This window comes from Ambystoma mexicanum, chromosome 1p (assembly GCF_040938575.1).
Source record: "Ambystoma mexicanum isolate Mex_15411 chromosome 1p, UKY_AmexF1_1, whole genome shotgun sequence".
In the NCBI taxonomy this organism is placed as follows: domain Eukaryota; kingdom Metazoa; phylum Chordata; class Amphibia; order Caudata; family Ambystomatidae; genus Ambystoma; species Ambystoma mexicanum.
Genome location: NC_090921.1, coordinates 536081163 through 536103671, shown reverse-complemented (window position 1 = coordinate 536103671; position 22509 = coordinate 536081163). Strand labels below are relative to the sequence as shown.

General features: G+C 41.5%; 1 long non-coding RNA gene across 1 annotated transcript in view; it reads right to left on the bottom strand.

The window, feature by feature from the left end:
- Positions 1-474: 474 nt before the first annotated feature.
- The window catches only part of LOC138526236 (uncharacterized), a 205468-nt gene continuing 183433 nt past the window's right edge, over positions 475-22509 (bottom strand). The window contains exon 4 of the long non-coding RNA XR_011283573.1: positions 475-723. This is a non-coding gene — a long non-coding RNA (uncharacterized lncRNA). The remainder of the gene's footprint in view (positions 724-22509) is intronic.

Sequence of the window (22509 nt, the reverse complement as noted above, 5' to 3'; positions counted from 1 at the left end):
AATACATGGGCAGAACGCATCTGTATATAATTTCTCTACAGCACAGAGATTTACACAGTCTCAAAGTATTCTAGGAGGACAGGGTTGTCGGAAAAGACAGAAGGCTGCCTAGTCCATGCCTAATACTAGAATGCGCTGGTGTGCCGCTTACCTAATAGGCACAGTATAAGAACATTAGAGAATATAATCAAATATTAAATCATTCAACCTTGTCCATCCTAGACCACACCACTCCATGTGTATTGATACATGGAGAAAGAAGAAATGTTAAAAAAGAACACCTAAGGCATGTGATCAGTAGTCTATTTTGGGTACATTGTGATCTAATAGCCCATAGACGATATGAATAACCCTAGGAATACTTGGGTTAAAAAACAAGAAAAAGAACCTAATCAGGAAAGGTATGTCTAAAGAAGAGGCAACACCTGTTGGGAAGAGAACCAAGACAAACAACAAGTCCTCACTCTGTTGTTTAGTAATTTATTTTAGCAGGGAGTGTGGAAGGTAAAAGGCTGCTCAAAATCTGCATAGGCAAACTTTAGCCTCTTTAGTGTAGCAACCACTGTCTACCAGTTTCAGTGGTACTGATGTCGACAAACAGTTTAATCAGGACAGTCTTCCTTAGGAGTCTGGTGCAGTCAACATATAATAACCAGAACTCTTGAGTGGAATGTACTTTACCACTCTTCAAATGCCATGGACTGGAGAAGCTTGAGAAGGAACCTGGAAACAAAAAGCATAATCCAGGGTCACTTCTCTGCTATGGATGCAAAAGGGATTGGCTAAAGAATATTCAACTTGTTACATGCAATTCTTACAAGTAAGGTATCATTAATAAAAACACAGACATTTCTAGCAAAACAACCAAGCATTTGACCCTTTCAATGATGTTCCCTGTTTGGGAGAAGACGAAGAGACAAACACACATCCACGCTTACTGTCTGAAAGTGACACCGACAGTGGTTGTTATTGAGTTTAGGCGATACCAATCCTACCGTCACTCTGAACAACCTTTACCTTTTCCCATGCCCTGCCTATTTTCAAATAACAAGGACAGTAAGCGTGGATGTGTGTTTGTGTCTTTTGGCCTCATTACGAGGTTGGAGATAAAAAATAGAATTTACCGGCATGGAGTAAATACTGTGTCCCTGTAGGAAAGAGGCTGCTAAAAGTGGCCTATTACGAGTTTGCGTGCACGAGCTTAGCAGCATGCCAGTAAGACATTACCGGGATGCCGTTAAAGTCCCAAAAAAGCCCCCTAGCGGCATCATCGGAAGCGCAGATAGCACTATCGCCACAGTCTACCTCTAAATAACGGGCCCGGCATCAATGGATACTGAATTAGAGGACACCGCTATTAAGCGGAACCAGAAGTAACGTCATTGCGCCGGAATGGGAAAGGGCACGGCGGCCATCTTTAAGAACACAATCCATTGCCATCCTCACTACACAGCACCTGGAGACTCATTTCGACAGCTGAAAAACATCATCACCACCAGCATCATGCCAAAGGCACTGAAAAAAGGGGATTCCCATAAGCGTAAATTGCTCTTCACGGAGGGCAAGCTCACAAGGCTCGCAGACACGCTGGCAGAAAACGCTGGGGTTGTCTTTGCGAATAACCTCAAGAGAGAAGCTCAGATCAAGAAAAGAGAGATCTGGCAACTAGTTGCCCAGAAAGTGAGTTCAGTGGGGAACACACCGCGCACAGTGAAGGACGTGCGCAAAAGATGGGACGAACTGCACCTCAGAGTCAGAAACATCACCTCAGCCAACCAGAGCCAGGGCCTAGCCACTGGCGGTGGGCGTAGCTCCCCAATCAAACTAAGCCGCTGGGAGGAAACCTGCACCAGCACTATTGGCATTGAGGCGATTGAAGGTGTGGGCGACATGGAACGTGGCGCCACCTCATCGGCAGATGGAGGCGAGTTTCCTTAGAAAACACTGTAATGCAAAGTATGAGGATAGTCCAGCAATTTGACCGTGCCATGAGGCAATGCATGGGCCATTACAGACTGGACACATCCCTGCCTAGATGCCGTCCTCAGCACTGACACATCCACACGCATGCAGCATGTCAATGCCATTCCTGAGACACCCCGCAAACATTGAAAGAGCATTAGTCACACTGCACGCAGTCCACAACAGAGATGCATGTCACACAGCATACACCACCTCAAACATGTATGACCCTGTCGTATGCCTGCATGTTCCCCCCATATAGCAAGCAACCTGATTGTCAAGACTCCAATACCTAATCCCCTCTAATGTGTAGAACAGCAATAATACCATTGTATGCATGATGCTTGTAGAACCATCACCCACAGGCTCAGATCCTGACAGCAAGGCCCGGGACTCATTGCCACAGGTAACAACTCCCCAGAAGAAGGACAGGGGCAGGGAAGAAGGCAACAGCCCTTCAACATCAAAAGGGCCAGGCAAGCCACGACTGCCACTGAAGGGGAAGATATTACAGGATGCCACATCACTGGTGCGGCCAAGGGCCACTGCTACAGCAACAGTCCCCACAACATCTGTGTCCCCTGCACAGGAGCCAGTGGCCAATGTGGCCCTTTCAGCTGCCAACAGCTCTGTTGGGGAGGCGGCAGCCACAGCACCCCAGACCAACGAGATGTGCAGAGCCAAGGCCAGGTGTGTGTCCCTGTGGAGGATGACTCATCTGACTTACCTGCCACACCCAGTCCCCCACCATCACCCCAGATCACACCATTATATTCCACCAATGACAGCACACAGGAGCAGTCTGGAGGGGAGCCAGGGCAAGGGAGCATGAGCCCCACAGAGGAGCCACACGATTCTGGTAATTTACCACATGCAGCATACACCTCCACTGGTGTCCTGGGTGGGGTGCAGCAAATGGCATATACGGTGCAGCGCCAGGAGGAGCTGACAAGCCTAGTCAGGCAGTTTGTAACGCACGGTGCCCAGGCATGGCAGGAGGGGCGGGACAACACTGCGTCCCTGAGACAGTCCATTGAGGCCAGCACTACTCGTATCTGCGAGGAGGTGTCTGCTCTGAGGCAGGTCCTTTCCCGCGACTGGAGCAAACGGGCACAGCCTCATCATTGAGCTCCACTCAGACCAGCCCCCTTTGCAGGTCTACCCGCACCTTGCGGCGTTCAGACATGCTGCCAACAGATGCTGTAACCTACAGCATTTGCTTGGACACTATGTGTGGGGGAGTTGTGGGGGAAGGGGGCTGAGGGTGTGTGGAGAGTTGTGGGGGGAGGGGGTGGGCAGAGAGGGAGTGGGGGAGGGTGTGTGGGGGGGAGGGGGTTGGATGAGAGGGTGTGCTTGAGGTGGCGGGCATGAGCATTGTTCACTATTTTACTATTTAATACACCCGTTGTGTACCAGAAAAAATACTTGAGTGGACATGCATTATTATTGCATGCGTCATTTATTGGTCTACAGTGCATAGTGTGCATGTACACCCACAACCAGTGCCCTCAGTCCCACTTTCATGGCACCCTCTGCACCCATGTGTCTTAGAAATATTGGTCAATCACAGACTGGTGCACAACACGTCCCTCCTGTGCATCTGCACCGCAATGATGTGCACACGCATCTTCTTCTTCCTCTTCATCATCACCTGGTGGTTGCAGTGCAATGTCAGGGGGCAGGGGCACGTTCCGTGGGATACACATGTTGTACAGCATAACACATGCCATGATGATATTGGCCACCTTCTCAGCGTAAACGTGCCTTCAACAGGCCAAAGGTCTGCTCGATGACCACACGGGTACTGGTATGGGAACGACTGTAGTCCTCTTCGTGCCTGTTTTGCGGGTTCCGGACAGGGGTGAGGAGCCACGTCTTCAAGGGATAGCCACTATCACCTGCATGGGTGCAAAATAAGGTATGTGTTAGTCAATTCATGATGGACTGCTGTAGTTATCACACATGCCTGCAGATATTTGTTGGTCACATGCACATGTCCCTGGTTGTATGCACACATTTTACCTTGCCTCAATGTGTGCTGTGCCATGCTCTTATGGTGTGGATTGCATCTTCAAGATGTTACATGGTGTACACTGCCTTGATGTTGCTCATGCATTGTGGACGCGTACCGCTGTGTTTGTGTTATATATGTGATGTGTGGTGTTCTGTATGATTTGCTTACTGGCAGCCTTGGCAGTAGTCTCTGCAATAATTGGCATTCAGCGCTGATGATTCCCATGGTGACATGCTGCACTACTGTGGTTGTGGCCCTGTGACAACCAATGGATACCCTTGGTGATTTTGATTTGTGCACTCATGGATGCTTGGCCTGAGTAGTGATTTGATGCTGACATTTACACTGTGTATACTCACAGCGTGTTGCTGGATTGTGTTACGGAGGGTGAGGTCTGATGATGGGTGGTGCACGTGTTGTGGGATGTGGACATAGTGCAGTCACCACAACAATGACACCATGATGGTGTGTGCATCTCTCCCCCCATTTCACTTCCATGTGCCTGTCATGCAATTTACCAAGCAGCCAGGCACGTCGTCCTGCATTTCGCTCCATGTAGTGTGGAGTTCCGCAGGATCTTTGAGTCATGAGTTGATCCGGGGAATCGGGCACAACAATGTGTGATGATCTTGCTGGAGTCACATACCATCTATACATTGGAGTGATATAGTTTATGGTTGCAGTACACCACCTCCGTTGCATGCGGGACCACCAATTCCACATGGGTGCAGTCAAGTGCACCAATACAATTTGGCATGCCTGCCAGTGCATGGAAGCCAACGTTCGTGTCAAATATCTCCTGGACAATCCGTGCTAGGGATATGTAGTTCATTGAGTGCTTCAGGAGGGCATCCAGCACTTGGTTCATCATTCGAGAAAATAAGGGTTGTGATATGCCATGCATCTGTCCCACTGTGTGCTGGTAGGTGCCTGTGGCCAGGAAGTGGACACTTCAGTAGAGGGGGGGATGGCGGTGCGTATTTCAATAAGGCAGACAATGTCGTTGTGTATCATGTTCACAATGGTGGTGATGGTGTCCCGGTCCAGACTGTACATGGTGTGGATCTGCTCAGGGGTTAGGTTGATTGGACTGGCTCTGATGCGAGGGATTGGGGGCTGCCAGTGTGGTACCACTGGCTGCACTGGTGGGGCTTGCTGGGCCTGTCTCACCCTCCTTCTCCTCCTGTGTCTCCTCTGTGGTGCCTGCTGTTGTAGCTGTTGCTGGTGTAGCAATGCAAGCATATCCTCCAGCCACAGTATTGCTACTACAAGTGGAATCATTTTGGTGTGGAAAGGGGTGTGGTGTGGGGGTGCTCCTTTTATTCTGGCCCAGGCTCCATTGCCTCCACTTGTGCTGATTGTGTGCACCTGTGGCAGTTGGGAACACTGCACATAGCTGTTTGCGGGTGGTTCGCGATGCTGGTATTGCCGGCATCCCGGTATCCCTTATTAGCACATTCATGATGCCGATATTTGCATGTCTGCCTGACTTGTGATGTCCTCCTGTTAACAGCATCCCGGTATTGCCGGCTCAAAGGGTTGCATGCCTGCGCGCATGCCAGTAGGGGGGAGTACGGTATCAGCAGTGCCGCTAATACCGGGTTCCTGAGTCGGAATTGCCCGCAGCGGTATGCGGTGCCGGTAATCCCTTACCGGCATCATTTTTCCATTACCTCCAACCTCCTAATGAGGCCTTTTGTCTTCTCCCAAACAGGGTTTGCCACGTTATTGGGCAATCTTCCCCGACTGGGTATTTAGACTTGTGTTTTTAGTTTTTACCCTAAGTCTCGCTAGTTTAATTCATCTAGTACATTGGGATATTAAATAATTACATACCCACAAATAGAAAGCCGATATGCCATAGGTGTTTCGTTTTTATAAAATACACACCTTTCTTCATGTATGTAAATATATATATATATTACACAGCCACTAACGTGGCTGTGTAGTTATGGTTAAGTTGCTATTCCCATAGGAAGATCACTTTTTGGGTGCCTTATAACTTTGCCCCCCCTGGACCAAACCTCACCAAACTTTGCAAAAAAAATTCAGAGTGGGCCATATACTTTTTTATGCAAAGTCTGGTGAGGATGGTCCTGGGGGGGCAAAGTTATAGGGGTGGTCCCAAAACTTATTTTTTTCCATAGACTGAATGGGGAAAAAAAAAACTTTGCTCACGCCTACAGCCCAAACCGCTGGATGGATGTTCACCAAATTTGCGGCAGGAGCAGCGGCTTGGTCCCAGAAGCGTGCTTTTATAAATGTGGGGAAAATTCGTCCAGTAGTTTTTTTTAAAACGACCAAAAAGTAAGTCACAAAAAATGTGTGATATCTATGTCCGCTGTTCTAAGAACACATTTGGTGCCCGGGATGTCCGCAATTAACCAAAATGGGGACACTATTCCTGTCCGTAGTGTCTGCAGGCAAGTTGAAACTGGTCTAAGAACAGGCGCGGTGTCTGGGATGTCCGTAATCAATCAAAATGGAGGTGTCTTAAGGACACTATATCTGTCCGTGCTGTACGCAAGCAAAATAAAACTGTTCTTAGAACACGTTAGGTGTCCACGGACATAAGAAATGCCCATACTGCATGGTTAAAATGTTTGATTCTATGGGTGTGATCTATGGGTGTGATTTACTGCGGTAGTTGGGGCCAGGGCCTAGAGTCTTGGGTGCATGGCCGAAGGCCGTAGGCCATGCACCCAAGACTCTAGGCCCTGGCCACAACCACTGCAGTATATCACACCCATAGATCACACCCATAGAATTTAATATGTATGAAATATTTGCAAATCTACAGTTTATGTACTGTTTGACATGTATAGTTTGTATGTGAAGTTTTAGATACATCATGCCATTAGGATTGTAGAGTTTGGTAACAAGCACTGTAGTATAACATATCCATGGAAGTAAACATTTTGCATTGTGGTGTACGGTTACATGTTTGCTTCAATGGTTGTGTTATGGAGCAGTATTTATGAGTTGTACTTATTATAATATACTTACTGTTTGGTTTAGTAACTGGAGCACATATACTCTGTCAATTTCTGTGATAAAAGAAAAGATCATGTTAGTGTTGGTAGTTTATAAGGACTTATCACATTGCAAAATAGACATTTCAGCATTTTTTCGATCCTCATATTTAGTAGTTTACAAGCCAGTGTACTGTGCAATTTGCTCAGTTTCTGTTTGTTGTCAAATCATTGGGTCTGTGGGAAAAAAATAAATCCATGTTGGATTAAAAAAAACCTTTTTTTTGTTTTGGTACAGTACATTTATTTTTGTGTTTTCAGTGTTTACTAGTTTCTGGCTAATGTTGGCTTGTTGCAGATTGTTAGATACTTGTTGTTGAATTGTAACTGATTGTACTTTTTATTTATATTCTCAAGTTGTTAATCTATCTGTTTGGTTGTTGCAAAATATTGGAGCAGTTAGATACCTGTTGGCGTATTCTAACTGTTTCTTGTTATAATTAAGTGGTATTGATTTATCTGTTTGGTTGTTGCAGAATCTTGGGCCAGTTAGATACCTGTTGGCGTATTCTAACTGTTTCTTGTTATAATTTAGTGGTATTGATTTATCTGTTTGGTTGTTGCAGAATCTTGGGCCAGTTAGATACCTGTTGGCGTATTCTAACTGTTTCTTGTTATAATTTAGTGGTATTGATTTATATGTTTGCTTGTTGCAGAATCTTGGGGTAGTTAGATACCTGTTGGCGTATTCTAACTGTTTATACTTTTCTAATTGAAGTTTTATTAATGTTTATGCACAGATTAGTTATAAAAGTTTGGTTTTAAGAATATTAAATAAGCATTTATAAGATTTGCTGGTAATCTTTGCTTTAAAGTAATGGTACTATCGTGACATTCGAACCATCCACAATTCTTTTTTATATATGCAGTGTAGTGACCTGCATTGGTTGTGGTTCCTGCATGGTAGATTATACCTATGGTTGTGAAGGTTTTCATACTAAGTGATACTTGACCATGTGTGAATCCAGTCAGCTTGCAGTTGTTTTTAGTACCATTTGCATTGTAAAGTAGAAGCATTAGTATTACGTATTTATTTATTTATGTGTTTGTATTAGTAATGTGGAGGGATTATCTGAATTGCAGGTAGTACATAATCTGCCATGGTTTACATTTTGTACAAGTTGCTGAAATGGAACAGATTCACAGTTAGGCATGGATACATAACCAAAACGTTCATTAGGGATTTGTTCATATTGCATATTGTTGCATGTATGTTTCCACATGTATGAAATCTGGAAGATGTCATTTATAGGTATGTTTTTGTTTTCCATACTTGTAGCAAGTACATTATAAATTCTTGTGGATCTTCTTGTGAGTTTATAGTGAATTTCACCATTCCAGCACAGTAGTCCAATTCTTGTCTTATTCCATGAACACTTTATGTGTTGTCAGGATTGTTTGTTGCGTTTCTATGAAGAACTAACATTTGCAAACACAATTGGTCTGTACTGTGTAAGTAAATGTTGTGAACAATTGGTGGCAATTGAAATAGAATATTGATTGCTACATTTGTGTAGCAATTTACAGCAGTTATAATTGAACATTTCAATGGGCCAGATATTTCTGTGTCCAAGTCATTTTTTCAGAGTGTGTGTTGCTTCTTTGAAGAAGTACCCGAGTTACTTTGAGTAATAGGTTCTTCTTTGGTTGTGGTAATTGATGAAGTATTAGCTTCTTTTAGTCTCTTTGGAGGATTTGCAGTGAGATCCTGTTGCATTTCTGTTTGAATTAGTTTTCTTTTAAAACGTTTTCCTTTTTGTGGAACAGGATATGTCTTTAGATGGGGGTGTATAGTGAACGTAGTCTATTGTATTCGAAAATACAAGGAATAGCAGCGTTTACTTTACTTGTATCAAAGTTGATTAGAAATAGACCGTCAAGTGTACGTAAGCGTGATAGTGCTACGTAGTGCATGTCTTATTTAAAGACTGTGTTTCCAATATCTATCAATGCTTTATCTAGGGAAAGACCTTGTAATTTGTAAATGATGACTGCGTATGCTAGAGTTAGAGAAAATTGTTCTCTGCGTACATACATGTCTTTGAAGAGAAGGAATTGAGCTGTTGAGTGCCCTATCTTTTTTAATTCTGAAAGTTTGTCAAAGAGAATATTTTATTGTCACGTGGGTATGTTTGAAAGCCAACAACTGTACCCAATGCTCCATTAACTAGTCCTTGCTCCACATCAAGGTTACGTTCAAGCATTACTCTACAGTTTAAAGATAATTTCAATATTTTCTCCAAACCAGCTGTGTTGGAGATAGAATTTTCTAAGGCATTTAGTCTTGTTGTGGCTTGTTGACACATGGGTAGTGTCATACCATGTACGTCCAGTTTGTCTGTGGAGGAAATATCAATTATTGGTTGCATTTCTTTTTTCAACATTGTTTCATTGAATTTGGAACAGCTTGCAAGAGTTGGCATCAAGTACATACAATTGACATTTTTGTGTGCTAATTGTTCCATGACATCAGTAGCACATGAGTTATGGCCATAAAGTGCATGGATGTGCCGAATTGTTAATATTGCTTGTGCTTCTTGAGATAGTACACCAACTCTAATACTTTTTAAAATGTTGGCGTAGGTGAGGTCTGCAGACTGGCACATGTTTTCTGTTAATTCTCTGTATTGGAAATGTTGCTAAAGGTTGACATTTCCTATGCTGCCAACAGTTTTGTGTCCTAAGGTTTTAAAAATAGGTTCACCTTTCACTGGTGTCAATTGAAGAAGATCTCTGAAAACAATCATGTGTTTTCCTCCAAAGAGTACTTTGTATTTATTTTAGTACTTCTTGTAATCTGAGGTAAATCAAAGCCAACATTAGGTTGGAGACCATGCTCACTTCATCTATTAGTAGCATTTTCATTTGTTTTAACACTCTGCGTAGTTCCATTGCAGCTTCTGTACAATGTTTGTAATATTCTAAATTGGTTTGGTGTTCTACTGGAAGGAGTAGTAATCGGTGAAAAGTGACACCGCCTATGTTGTAGGCAGGCTAAACCTGTGGGGGCAGTTACAACAGCTGACAGTTTGTTGTTTGTCAATTGTTGAAGGAACTTGCTGATGATTTTGATTAAGAATGTTTTGCCTGAACCAGCTTCACCACTGACGTATAGTAGTATAGGTTTGTAATTTTGGCAGGTACATTCTTTATTTTCATGTTGTACACCATGTGCAATCTCTTTTGTTGTTACTCATGAAAAATGCTACGCTGCTCACTGTTCAGTTTTGATTGTAGTACAGTTAAGTCTTCTGTATCTTCATAGTGACACATGGTGTTTTCTACTTCTGTCATAGCTAATTCTGCCTCATTTCCTATTAGTGGCTGTCCAGGTGGTTCTTGGCTTCCTGTTACAGAAGGTTGACTACTGTCGGGAGTGTCCTTATCTAGTTGGGCCTGGAGTTCTTCTTCGTGTTGCTGTTCATTGTGCAACATTGTTTTGTACTGTATAAAGTTTACATCGGTTATAGTGCTTTCATTTGCTTTGAAAGCGTCTTCATAGGAGTCATAGTTATCTAGTATCTCTTCTTCTTTTCTCCATGGTTTAAAGAGTTGTAGCAGGGACATGTAATATAGTTCTTTATGTTGAAGAGTTTTTAATGAATATTTGATAGGATTAATTAAACTTGGTTTGGTAAATTTACTAAGCTGCCTTCACAATTTGTCACTCTGTATCTACCTTTTTTTTCATCAGGTTTTATAATATTTTTGTATGTGAAGTTTTGGGGTATGTGGTATAGACACATGGTTTCCAAAGTGGTACTTCTGTTTGGGTAGTATGTGTCTAGTAAATTGTTTTTCAAAATGTCTTGGCTGTTGGGATCATTTTTGGCTATTGTTTCTATGTCGTCGTATGATTTGAGAACTCTTTCTAGATTTAGCAGGACCAAGACTTAGCCATACTTTAATTTCAGATTTTTCATACAAAGCAGTACCGGTTAAACGATCTACAGATTCATAGCAGCCACATTCTCTATGGGAGAGCATTTTTATGCCCAAGCTGTACAATTACTGAGACAGTGTTTTGTCTGATGATGGGTCATTCCAGAGGTCTTGAAGCTCTGTTTTTTTCTGCTTTGGTTAAGTAGGCTGTAACATATCATGCAACTGCAGTGGAATTATCTGCAATGTACTGCACATCTATGTTTGCATTCCATAATAGGGCAATGGTTGCATTGTAATATGTGTTTTTAGGTGATTTACCTTTAACACTATGGTCCTCATTACGACTTTGGAGGCAGCCATGCCCTTAATAAGGGCATGGCTGACTCCAAAGTCGTGTCCGGGTCCAGGTTCCCTGAATGGGGAAATACTGGGCCATTCCGAGCATGGAGGGCCCGGTATTTCCTCCTTCAGGGAACCCGGGCCCAGTCCTTTCCCATTCCCATTTGAGCCCTATGGGGAGGGAGCTAACAACGGGCCCATTACGAATGGGCCCGTTGTTCGCTCCCTGGCCCCCTCGCAGGACCCGCTATGGACATCTGGAAAAACGAGACGTCCAGAGCGGGTCCCTCAAGGGGACCTCGTAATGGTGCGGAGTGGGTTTAACGGCGCCGGCACCATTACCAGCGCCGTTAAACCCATTCCGCACAACTTATAATGAGGCCCTATGTCTAACTGAAGACATGAAGTTGTTCACTTCACCTGTTTCTGTAACCGGTTTAGGGAAACCAAAGCAGAATTTGGTGTAGTATTTCCCTTTGTTTTTGTATTTGCGACAACAATATTTGCCACATTTGTGTCTTTGAAATTGTACAATTTGTGCATGAATATCACCATTTGTTGCATCTGATGGAATTTCACAAGTGACATTTTTTGATAAACTATAAAACAGTGGCATCACTGTCTTGACCAAATTTAGGAGCATCTTTAATCCATAAAAGCATGTGGCTATGTGGTGCTCCTCTGGCTTGGTATTCTTTTCTCCAAAAGAAGTGTTGCACTTCTCCGAGGGGAGGAACAGTTTTATTGCAAATAAAGTGTAGCTTAGCAATGAAGCGATGATGGAAATATCTTGAAACATTAACAGGATCTAGAGAGCAAAGTTCTCCAGGTGTTAGTATATCTAGGTTTGTTTTGTTTTTGTTTGATATGCGTAGGAAATCATGTCAATCTTCCCATGCATATTCTGCACAACTTAATGTAACAAACCAAGTGGGTGGGCCAAGGTTTCTTATCATACAACATACATCTCCGTGAAGTCAGAACCAGTACTCTTTAGTACCAGGCATGTTTGCTAACAGATTTGTAATGCTTGATTGTAAAACCTCATCTTTTTCTTGCACTTTTTGTAGTAATTGCATAGCTGACATATTTTGAAAGTGGGTTCCTGATTTTAATGTGTGTGCAACTCCGTAACATACAGTTGCTAGTTCACTTTCAAAGAGTAGGTGGAATATGTATTCCACATTTTGTCTAAATCTGGGATCTTCAGAATACATTTGTAACGAGCGGTATTCTGATGCTGTTATCTGGATAGGTCTATCATCGTACCCTCCTCCTTTGCCAGTAGGAAAGAGTAGAGGAAAAGCATTTGCTTCTATACTTTTTTCCCATATGCTGATAATGACACCATAGATGATGCACTAGAAACGTACCAAATGCTACAAACCAAAGGATCACCAGAGTGTAATGGATGAATTGTATAATGGTCTAAAATATTGGATACTGTAGCAGGATCTAGAAGTTCAAATTGACCAGTTTCTGGTGACTCTTGAATTATTTCAGTTGTTTCCCTTAGGTTTTCTTCAATATTTATTTCTTTGTAGTATGCATTATTGTCTTTTAGATATTGCAAGGCTTGTCTAACTTTATGTAAATCTACCAGTTGTTGCCAATTTATTTTGTCTTTTGTAGGTATACCATTTACTAAGACAATTAAAGATTGCTCTATTGGATGTTGCACTCCCAGAGTGTGCACATTTTCTTTTAGATATAATGGTAAATAAACTACCTTGCCACAAATGCCTTTCACCAATTCAGAGGGAGATAATTTTGCTGTTTTTGGTTGAAGGCATAATATTGCTTGAAATGGGTGCATTGTTTGAATTATGTTGCTCTCATATAAATTGAGTTGTTGCAGGGGTTTTGGTAGTGGGAATAATTCCAAATTATTTGTGATAACACGTGAAGGAGTTTGATTGTTGTCAGGTTTTGTAGTGCAGTAACTGCAAAGTATTAAGGGGTCAGTTATTTCGTATTTGTTTTCTACTATAAGGTGGAGAGCTACTTCAAACCATTTGGAAACTTCATTGTTTTCTATTTTGTATGTTACCTCTATAGTTTTTGTGTTACTTTTATAAAAAATTCTGCGGCAACACACTCACACACATGGTTTGCAACTTCGGCGGATGTACTTTTAAATGTTAGTATTTCTTTTTTGTATGTGTGTAGTAGAAGATTGCCATCTGTACAATTGTTGCTAGTCTGTTGTAAAGCTACTGTATTTTGTAAGTGGCTTTCACTTCCAAAATATTTTTTTCTGGATATGCTCTATTTCATCCAGTAGGTCTTTGGCTGTACCATGTAGAAGATTGTTATTTAAATTGGCAAGTGCTAAAGCAGGACTTTTAGCACAGTACAGGTTATTGACTAGATTTTTTATAGTTGAATGATGTGTTGATATTTTGATATGATGGAAGGTGCTTTTGCAAATAGGTCCTGAAATGCAGGCCAATGAATGTCCTTTTAGTCCTGTGCATTTGCGCACTGGACAGGTATCCATATTATGCAGAAGTTTCATTTTGATTTTGTCTTTGCCTTTCACATATTGATTGAGGAACTGGTGTAAAGATTTCAAAGATTTTTTGGCAATGTTACACATTGACGTGCATGGCCATTTGTATACTGGATGTTCTGGTTCAGTCAAATGGAGAGTTGATACTGAGATATTTTTATAAGCAGTATTTCTTGTTGCATTATGGTATTATTAGGTTTTTCATAACCTCGTCCACTGCTATGTACGGCAATTGTGTTTGTTTGATTTTGTTTGCATGCTTCTTCATTAAAATATGGTTCTGTGCTCGTGGTGTGACTCCATTCACCTCCACAGATATTTAAGAAGTTATTTTTGTTGACATTCCATTTATTGAGAAGTCTTTTTTGTAATTTAGTGGTTAGATTTGTTAGTGGTTTCATTCTGTTTAACACTAAAATAAATAACTTTCTTTTTAGAAGGATTGCACTGTCTATCAAAGCTTCTAATATTCATTTTCTATGGTAGGTTTTAAGGGTTGTGCATGATTTGTCTCCTGTTTTTACGAGATTCTGAAGGACTCTGTGGCGGAACATTTTTGCTAAAATATTTTCTTTGGTATGGTTACTTGCCACTATATTAAGATTTATAGGAGCAGTTTTAGCAGTAGTGGTAGCTGCATTCTTGTTAATCATTTTCTGTTTTCTTTTACATTTTGATAGAGTAGGCAAAGTTTCTGTACTGGAAGCTTGTTTTGTTTTGCTAAATGACTGTATTAGCTGTTTTGTTTTTGTACAAACTGCTAGAGATGGATGCTTATTTTGGACACTTATTTTCATTTGCTCTATTTCTGCGTTGCTTTCTACGGACTTGTTTTCTGGTAGGTATTCTGTGGGGTCTTTTGAAACAAAAAAAGAAGATGTGTGTTGGGCAGTTTTGCAATGTATGTGTGCTGTATGCATGAGTGTCTGAGTACGATGTTAAAGATGTATGTGGTGGTGTGTAATTGTGCATTGGGCAGCTACAATTAGTTGGGAAGGCTATCCTTCTATTTGTGTGTTACTATACTGCAGTTCAGATGACAGTAGAAAGTGAGCTAGTGGTGAGGAGAAGCACTAATAGTAAATCTAATGGTATAAAATTAAAACAGTTCTTTGTTTTGTAATACTAACATTCTATGGGATGAGTTATGTTATTTGTGTTCCGAAAAACAGGGATTTGTGTGTCATTCTGCCTGTTAATCCCTGTTAAATAAATGGTGATTTGTGGGCAGAATGGTGCACAAATCTTCGTTTTTTTGGTGTATAAATTACATGAATCAACTGCACAACAAAACAGTAAGTATAGCAATTAAACTGAAGGGGAGAGGAGAGTAGTGCAGTAGAACTGAGAGAGGGAGGGGTGGGGAAGAGGAGGAGGAGGGAAACGGATGGGCTGAAGGGTGAGAATGGGGGGGAGGTGGGAGGGGAGGGAGATGATCAAGGAGATAAGGCAAGGGGAGAGGGGGCAAGAAGGGGGAGGCGTTTCATGGAGGGGAATGGAGGAGGAGAGATTTGAGGCAAGTGTGGAATGAGGAAAAGGTAGAAATAGAGTGGAGTGAGAGAGATAAGGAGTTCCAGTGCAGGGGGGCTAGGAGATGGAAGGAGCAGAAACAGGATGTGGCACAAGAGGAAGGAGGAACAGTGAGAAGAAAGTGGTCAGCAGAGCGAAGGGAGTGGGAGGGAGTGTAGAAAGAGGAGGGAGGAGAGATAAGCGGGAGCAAGACCGTGGAGAGATTTAAAGACTCGGCAGAGAAATTAAGGTCGTATTGTACTTACTCTTTTTTTGTGGAATGAGCAGGTTTCTTTGGAGTTGTTGTTTGTTGTTCAGATGCTGCTGTTTTCCAGGAGAGTGGTCTTCACTGCAATTGTAAAAGAAATAAGTTAGTAATTGTGTGTGTTTATAGCACTGATGTTAATTGAGACGTTGATTTTTATGTTTTTGTAGTAGTATTCTTATTTGATATCTGAACATAGTGTATGTATGCATTTTCTTTTGACTATGTGCAGCATTTATATTTTATTTACAATATTTTAGTTCAACATGCTTTGCAAATTAGTAGAATATTAACTGTATGAAACTCACTTCGTTTTTTAAAGCTGTGTTATAGGATGTTAGGAGAAAGAAGAAATAATGATATATTTATTTAGCAGTTTTTATAAGGTAAATGGCCGAAACTGTATAGAAAAGCATGGAATGTATGCATTTGTGAAGGTGTGGGTAATAAAGCACAAATATGTAATTTACAGGTAGTAGTGTTATGCAGCAGGGAGCTTTTCAAGTGTCTATGTGTGAGTGTATGAAGATGCATGACCTTTTACTGGCTGTATGTAATTTTATAATACACTAAGTGTTTTTCCACAATTACATTGTTATTTCTCCCATCTTCTAATATTATCATTTTTTAGATAGGTGTGTGTGTAAAGGAAAATTAAATAGCAGACAGGTTTGGAAGTGACAATTGATTATAGCAGATGGGAAAAAGGACAGTAAGTTAATTTTAAAGGTTATACAGGTTAATTGGCAGTTACTCTGTTTACATGCATTTACAAGAGTTCTACATGTACTGTGCAGAAAATATGCATACCTGTAGTTTGTATTCATGCATGTGGATATGCATGCAGCTGCAAGTAGAAATCTTGTAGAGTAGTTTTTGTAGTAGGTGCTTTCCAATGATATGAGACTTGTACTCAGAGTGATAAACCGTACATTCAAAGTGCTGAACTCTGACGATGGAGTTAGATGTACAGGTCTCGGATGTGATTGGTGAAAGGTTGTGACACTGGTTAGCTGTATCCAATGAGGGAATGGCACAGAGAGTGAAGTGGAAATGGTAGAAGGGCTGTCCAATTTAAGATATGTCCGCGGACATGGCGGTAGTCCGCGGACACCGCGTATTACATACAGGGATTTTGAGGTGGAGAGGCATGCAAATGAGAATGAGCAGAGCAAGGGATTTGTCAGTAAAGTTTATTGGGTGTGTTGTGTAAGGAGAGAGTTTGTCAGAAAGTCTTTTTCCTGAGAGAAGAACAGTTAGCTACGGCTGTGTGTTTCAGAAAACAGATTATCTGGATTTTGAGAGACTCATGGATACATTGGTTGGAGGTGCATGCAGAACGCTGTGGAGTAGCTGCAGATCTTGGATTCCCTCATGTGGAAGTGCACTGGCATGGAGTGCGTGGAATGAAGTGGTTGGACTTGGTACCTCTGTGCTAGTTTGGAGACGGAGCTTAATCCAGACATAATTATAATTCATTGTGGAAGGAACAGTTTAGGACATGTCTCAGGAATTTCTTCGCAATTTGCGATGAAAGAAGGACTTGGGAAGGTCATGGACATGTTTCCAAATTCCCAAGTAATTGTTTCTTGTATTGCGCAGAGACAAATCTGGCTTCATTCTTCTTCATTTGGTCCACAAATCGAGAAAGCGAGGCGGAATGTTAATAAGGCTGTTTGTGCCTTTCTAAGAGATGTTGGCATGTCCTCTTTCCACAATAAAAATATTATGTTTCGTAGCACATACATTTTTCGCAGAGATGGAGTTCATCTTACTTATGCTGGTAATCAGATTTTTCTGAGAAATGTACAAAATGCATTGCAACCTTTTGTGGAATTACAGCCATCCATTTTGCAGTAGGTGTTGACTATTTAAGTTTTTCAAACACAAAAACACCACCAAAAGGCTCTTTGCAGAGCCACCACTTCCTCCCACAGAAAAGTGCAATGGTTTTGATAGGGCAACACCCCAAAATTTTAGATATCCGTGGACTGTCCACGGACTTAAAAATGCACAGGGCCCTGCTCCATTTATTTGTCACTTCTATTTTTAGACTGTGAAAGGCGGCTCTGAAAGCGCCTTTCTTTTTGGATTTTTGTTGTTTTATACTATTATTTTATTTTTTTTATTGTTTTTTTTTATTTTTTTTTTTTTACATTCGACACACTAGGAGAGGAGGGGAAAGAAGGTAAGGGGGACACCAACCACGGGGATAAGAAAGGGCAGGTGGAGAGAGAAAGATGTAGGGTGGGCCTTGCTTAGGTAGTGGACAGGTCTTCTCGTGCTCCTTGACCATAGTCTCAAAAGCACTTCGAAGTCTCTCCCCCAACAGAGTACTGCGTTGCAGTACATACACAAAACTGTGACCCTCGAAAGGTAAGGGTCATCAGCATCATGGATGGCCTGTGAGGCAGCTGGAGCATTGCGCTGGCCCACAGGAGTGTCTCTTGTAGTGACAGGAGCGGAAACAGAGGATGTGGTAGAGGAACTCAACCTACTATGTTCATCACAAGGTACAACCTTGCGAACGGCCCCAACGTGGAACGACCTTAGGTGTCGCTTCATAGAAGTCGTACCAAAGCTGTACGAACCAGGCCTCCCACGACTCAGCACCATTTTGCACTGGTTGCAGGTGACCTTGCTCGCACGTGCTTTTGGTACGTCACCTTGAATGGTAAATGACCGCCACACCCAAGACTCACGGCGAGTGCTGGTAGTAGGGACTTACACTACCTCATCCTCATCATCCTCTTCATCCTCCTCCTCTAAATCCTCATGCCTGTTCCCCTCTTCAGGCCCTTGGGGAGGTGCTGGTGGTGGTAGTGGTGGAGGGGGTGGGGGTAGTTCTGAGACAGATGTAGCACACCAGCTGGAGCAGCAAACATTGATGCCATCAGGTCTGATGGAAAGCAGCAAGAGCAGCAAAATCTGGAAGATTACCAGCAAAGTAGACAATGCTCTGTCAGATAGCCAAAAGCACAATGAGGATGAGCTCTGGGGTGTGGCATTTTATAGGGGTGTGGGTGCACGCTCCGCGGACAACCGCGCTGTCCACGGACAGATTGAATATCCAAAAAAGGCTCAAAAAATCCCACAAAGTATGTAGCAAGTCAGGGTCATTGTCTGGGACATGTGCTGTGGTGAATATTTACTATTAAATACTTTGGATTGCCTGAAAAAGTACTTTTAAAATGTTTGGTGACCCGGAGAGTGTCCACAATTCAGGACACATGCTCAGCGTGGGTGCAGTCACAAGATGACGTCGTGAACACGTCTGCAAAGGGAACGAGTGTCCGCAGGACACCAAATGTACAGGAACAGCTGTGCGCATGCGCGCGGGTGTTCTACAGACATTGTTCGGGTCCTGAAACTAATTAGAAGTGCGACACAAGTGAGACGGACAGTTACTGACAGGCGCGATGTTCGTAGGACTTATGGGTGTGGTGCGCATGTGCGTAGATGTTCTACAGGCAGTACGGACAGGCATAGTGTTCTTAGAACACCCCCATTTTGGTTAATTACGGAAAACCTGGACACCGCCCATGTTCTTAGAACAGTTTCAACTTGCCTGCAGACATCATGGACAGGCATAGTATCCTAGGACACCTCCATTTTGGTTCATTGCGGACATTCAGGACACCGAATGTGTTCTGAGAACATTTCCATCTTACTTGCGAACAGTACGCACGGGTATAGTGTCCTTAGGACACCTCCATTTTGGTTAATTACAGACAACTTGGACACTGCGCATGTTCTTAGAACAGTTTTAACTTGCATGCGAACAGTACGGACAGGAGTAGCGTTCAGGAAACCTCAATTTTGGTTAATTACGGACATTCAGGACACCGACCGTGTTCTGAGAACAGTTTCATCTTGCTTGCCGACAGTACGGACGGGTAGAGTGTCCTTAGGACACCTCCATTTTGTTTAATTACGGACAACCCGGACACCACGCATGTTCTTAGAACAGTTTCAACTTGCATGCGGACACTACGGACAGGAGTAGCGTTCTTAGGACACCTCCATTTTGGTTAATTACGGACATTTGGGACAAGGAGTGTGTTCTGAGAACAGTTTCATCTTGCTTGTGGACAGTACAGACGGGTATAGTGTCCTTAGGACACTTCCATTTTGTTTAATTACGGACACCGCACATGTTCTTAGAACAGTTTCAACTTGCCTGCGGACATTACGTACAGGCATAGTGTCCTCAAGACACCCCCATTTTTGTTAATTATGGACATTCCGGACGATTAGTGTGTTCTGAGAACAGTGCCATCTTGCTTGTGGACAGTACGTACAGGTATAGTGTCCTTAGGACACCTCCATTTTGTTTAATTACGGACAACCCAGACACCGTGCATGTTCTTAGAACAGTTTAATCCTGAATGCGGACAGGTATAGTGTCCTCAGGACACCCCCATTTTGGTTAATTACCGACATTCCGGACAACCGCTCAATCCGTGGACATCTGAACTGCCTTTTTAAAAAAAATAAGACACAAAGGAATGAATTAAAACACATCTAATATTGTCTTTATTATTTACAGATATAAAATGTATGCAAGAGAGGGGGAAGCAGAAACTGACACAAACAAGGGAATTAGGGGTTTGGAGAGGATGGATGGGAGGAGATGAAGGGATGGAAGTCTCATCGTAATGTTTTTCTTGGTGGGGAAGGTTTGTTGATAGTTGACTGGGACATGGAGAGGGGGAACAGGTACATGTGGGACAACAATATTTATTTTTTTCTTTTATGAGGTCCTCCACAAAATGTTTCAAAAGATTGAAATTTTCTATTAGCATGTCCATTTTTTCTTCCATGTGTTGCAGAGTATGTTCTAATGTGTCTTATTCTCAATGTTTGTATGGTCTGTTAAAAAAAAATTGTTAAGTACACATAAAGTTATGATTATTAATTTGGTTATATAGAGAAGTGTCCACAATTAGTATCACTATCTTCAGTCATTTCCTCACGTGGAAAATGTTCCTCAAGCCATTCCAAAGTACTGACCATTTCTGTGTAAAAAAAATATATATTACTTTTAGTGTACCTAATACAGAAAGTTTAGAAATATATAAGAAAAATGAAGTTTACTTACTAGTTTCTGGTATTTTGCGTTCTTATTGTTCTGTAGGTCTGCTGTTGCTCCTAGCTGTGAAGTTTCTGTGAGGTAATCATGTTGGGGGCATATCTTTTTTGTTGTGGTATATTCCATTTTAGTACATATGGTATTTAAATGGATGGTTGATGTGTTACATATATAGGTTCCACTTCTTATTTATTATTACATATAATGTGTTTATATGCTGTTTTTTGAACTTGTGTAGTGTTTATATGACTTGATAGAACAATTTAAGATACCCCCTGAGTTTTTGGGTAGTGTTGATCTTTTCCGCATCCATCCGCGGACATACGCAGAGTCCACGGGCATCAAAATCACTAGCTGGGGGTTCGGTATGTTCTATGTTACATGAACATAGAATTCTATGTACATAGAACCGTCAGTGAATTCTAGTAAACATCTATCAAATTCACAATATTGATATGTATATTCAATTTTTAAAAAAATGATAAAGGAAGGTTATGGTCCAGTTGCGCTATTAGAAACCTATGCAATTCAGCAAATAAGCTTTGTTAAAGCGACGTTATGGTTAAAGTGTGCTGCTAAAAACCTATGAAATTCAGTAAAAAAACTTTGTTAAAGGGATGTTATGGTTCCAAGTAAACCCCCTGAAATTCGCCAGTTATCGTAAGCCAAACAACCATACTCACGCCACCACCGTGCATTGCTAAGACTAACACCCAGGACATCAAAGATGATATCACAAATGGCATTGATGACATCACATGTTTGACTCGCTCTTTTTTCCTTTAGTGATATATCTTGACCAGTAATGGTTAGGAACAAAGAAATCAAAAAGTACTATATTTGTAGACTTATACTTCAAATATGTTCTTACAATAATTCACTTAAGGTCCACTCACAGCATATGAAACATATACATAGGAAAAATACACACTTAAAAGATAGCAATGCTTTCTGTGTATGAAGACAATCAGTAAGGTTATCAACACTTTCTTATTGGTCTGCTGTTTTGTTATTACTTTTCTGGATGTGCTCATATTTGTATTTGCATTACTTTCTTTAGGATGCAGTCACATCATGTGATATTTGTCCATAGGGAAGTAGTAGGTTTGAAGCATAGTAATCCTTTCTGTGCATAAAAATAATCAGTTAGATTGTGAACACTTTCTGCTTCTGCTGCTGTTTTTTTTGCGTACTTCACTTTCTCTATATATACTCATATTTGTATGTGTTGTGTCTTTGTGTTTTGTATGTAATAATGAAATTATGTAGTAGGTGGTTTTATTAACTACTTATTACATGTTGCACAGCACACAAAACTCCAATAAGAAAGCATGTATCATTTCACTATTCAACGTGGAAGAATTATGAATATTGCACCTCCATCATGTATGCTGCACACAATGCTTATATTTATACATGAGTACCTTACTATCCTGTAAAGAACTTCATAATAGAATGCTATTTATATCAATGCATTGCCTAATGCTCTACATAGCTCGAGATATCTATTCCAATGATCCTTGACACTTTTTATATCAACATTATTATAAGAATCCCTTGTACAGTTTTCATGAAAAGTAAATGCACATGTGATGTCATCAGTGATGACATCAATGACATTTGCGATGTCATCTTTGATGTCCTGGGTGTTAGTTTTAGCAATGCACGGTGGTGGCGCGAGTTATGGTTGCTTAGCTTACCATAACTGGCGAATATCAGGGGGTTTTCGGTTTTACTTGGAACCATAACGTCCCTTTAACAAAGTTTTTTCTTTGAATTTCATAGGTTTTTATTAGTGCAATTTAACCATGACGTCCCTTTAAAAAAGTTTTTTTCATTGAATTTCATAGGTTTTTATTAGTCCATCTGAACCATAACACCCCTTTAACAAGGTTTTTT